Consider the following 2,846-nt stretch of genomic DNA (forward strand, 5'->3'; position numbering starts at 1 on the left):
TTTTTTTTTTAATTTGCTAACCGTAACACAGCAAGCAAATTAAACTCAGTCAAAATGAAAATTGAGAATAATTCTCTGTTATTTTATATGTTACATTATAGTATAACATAATTATTGTGCTTATCTAAATGCTATTATGTATACATCTATTTTTAATACATCAGTTGAACCTACAATAGCCTATTGCAGGTTCAAATGATTTACTCTATTGTCAATAAGACATACTTTACAGGTTTTTACACGTGTACTAATATTTATTTTTTTCACTGATTAGTCTCCAATAATTAATTTTATTTACCTCTAACAAAAAATATCGAAAATAATAAATGAGTTCTCTTAATTTAAGAGTACTCAATATTTTACTCAAATTACCCTTTTGCTCTTAGTTAAAATAAAAACATTATTATAATTTTTTAATTGTATTCTTAGTATTTGAAATACTTTTGTAAAGTAATTGAGTATTACTCAAATACTTATGTATGAAAAGTATTCAAATAGTATTTTAAATACATTTTTTTAAAAATATTTGAATATTATTTAAAATACTTTTTAAAAGTATTTTTTACAACTATGATTATATTTTAAAATCAAAGAACTACTAATCAGGATATAAATTAAGAAATAAGAGTTGATTTTGCTTTTGGAATAATCCACCAATTTCCTACTTTAAAAAAAAAAAAATTTGGTTGGGAATTTTTTCTGTTATTCGCCAAAATTACTCCTTCGTTGACTAGAATAAATCATTAAATAGAAAATTTTATGAGAATTAAAACAATGTTATTTTTAAGATTAATATGTAGTCAGGAAACTTTATAATTACTATCTACAGTATATTTATCAGAAAAACTTATTATTTTTTTGCATTTTTATCGTAATAGAATACTTAAATAGAAATCATAATATCATTTCTAAGTAATTTTTGGTATTTAAAAAGATTCTACAATTGAAATATTCAGAACTAAATTAATTTTAATAATTTACTTTAACTAAAAAAAAAAAAAGTTATTATTTTGAATCCCTTTTGTGGGTAGGTAAAGGGTTAGATTTATAAAAAAAAACCAAATGATAAATAAAGACATGCATTTAAATAAAAAAAAAATATACTGATTCGGCCATTTTTGATAAAGTTATAACAGTTAACATAGTTATAAGTTTTATACATTGTACTACAAGGAACTTTCATCAGAAACAAAAATATACTATTCTAAATCATCTTTTTGCGATGTTTTCAAATGTGCAATTAGACTTTTTCTATCACTTCTAAGTTTTAATATTATTAAAAAATAGTATTTACATATAAAAAAAAATAATTAAGAACAAAAAAAATCGTTTTAAATTAATACTGATTTTGATTATTAATAAGTTAAGAATAAGGAAAATGACATATTTACCTATTTTTTTAATCGTTTAAAGTTGATTGTTGTAAATGTTTATAATAAAAAAAAAAATTTATTTTACCATAACTTTTAGCTCAATTGGTAAGTTTGACATTAACATCATTAAATAGAAAATTTTATGACAATTAAAAAAATTGTATCGTTAAGTACAATATGCAGTCAGAAAGTTTTATAATTACTATTTATTGTAAATTTATCAGAAAAGCTCAATATTTTTTTGCATTTTTATGGTAATAGATAACTTAAATAAAAGTAATAGTAATAATTTCCTATAAATTGTAGTCATTTGACGTATCGTTGAAAAAAGTAGGTCAAGTTAAAGCAGAGNTTTGACGTATCGTTGAAAAAAGTAGGTCAAGTTAAAGCAGAGAAAATAAATAATAGTCACAAAAATATATCTTCTCAGCTTTGCATCGAAGCTAAAACTTAAAATATAGTAAAATAATTTTAATACGAATAAGAAATTTTTTCTTACAAGGGGCGACTAAAATTATGGAATCCTTGATCTTTATTGAAGTTATTCAATCTAAATGAGATAAAAATCAAACGAGTTAAAAATTTATACTAACTTAAAAAGAATTAATAAAAAATGCAAAAAATTCATTGCCATACGTGGGTTGGAACCTCGTACCCCAAGCGTGTAAAACATAACTTTTACCAACTCGGCAACCGTACGTCGATGCCGTCGGATGAAAAAATTGGTTATTTAAGCTATTTCAAACTTCAAAGTTATTTTTCTCGACTTAAAAGAAGCAAACAAATTTAAATAAGTTTAACTTTCTATGCTATATTAATTTTTCATTTATATAATATTTATGAAAATCTGTACTCCCCTTGTCAGGTATTTTAAAATAAAATAAAATACAATACCCAGAATTTTAACACAAAAATAGCAAATTTTTGAATACGGTAGTCATTTTTACAAAGAAGACAAATCCAGAGGTCAAATTTTTTTTTTCAAATTCAAGTATATTACATAAGGTTTAATTTAAGATATATATAAAAGTGTCAGTCTTTCCAGAACATTTTCAAAAGTTATATTGAAAAAGTTATTTTTTTTGTGAAAAAGTTGTTATTTTAAATACCCTTCTGTGGGCAGGGAAAGGGTCAAATTTATAAAANTAAGGTTTTAGTATAAAAAAAAATTATGTTGATTTGTTGATTTTTCAAAAAGTTATGGAAGTTTTAAGAAAAAAAAGTGAAAAAATTTCGAAAATTAGCGATTTTTAAATTTGTAATTTTTTTGGAGGTTTCCCCCATTTACGGGGAACGAGTGAAATTTTTTCAATTTTTGAGGGTAATGTCTTCAACTAGATACGATTTGTGATCTTTTGACATATTTTTCATTAAAATCGGTTCAGTGAGAGCTGAGATTGAGCGTATACAGACACAAAAAAAAAAACACATAGTAAAATTAATACCTTCTCAGCTTCGCATCGAAGCTAAAAA

Source organism: Daktulosphaira vitifoliae, unplaced genomic scaffold (genome assembly GCF_025091365.1).
Source record: "Daktulosphaira vitifoliae isolate Bord-2020 unplaced genomic scaffold, ASM2509136v1 Scaffold_3, whole genome shotgun sequence".
NCBI classification, from domain to species: Eukaryota; Metazoa; Arthropoda; class Insecta; order Hemiptera; family Phylloxeridae; genus Daktulosphaira; species Daktulosphaira vitifoliae.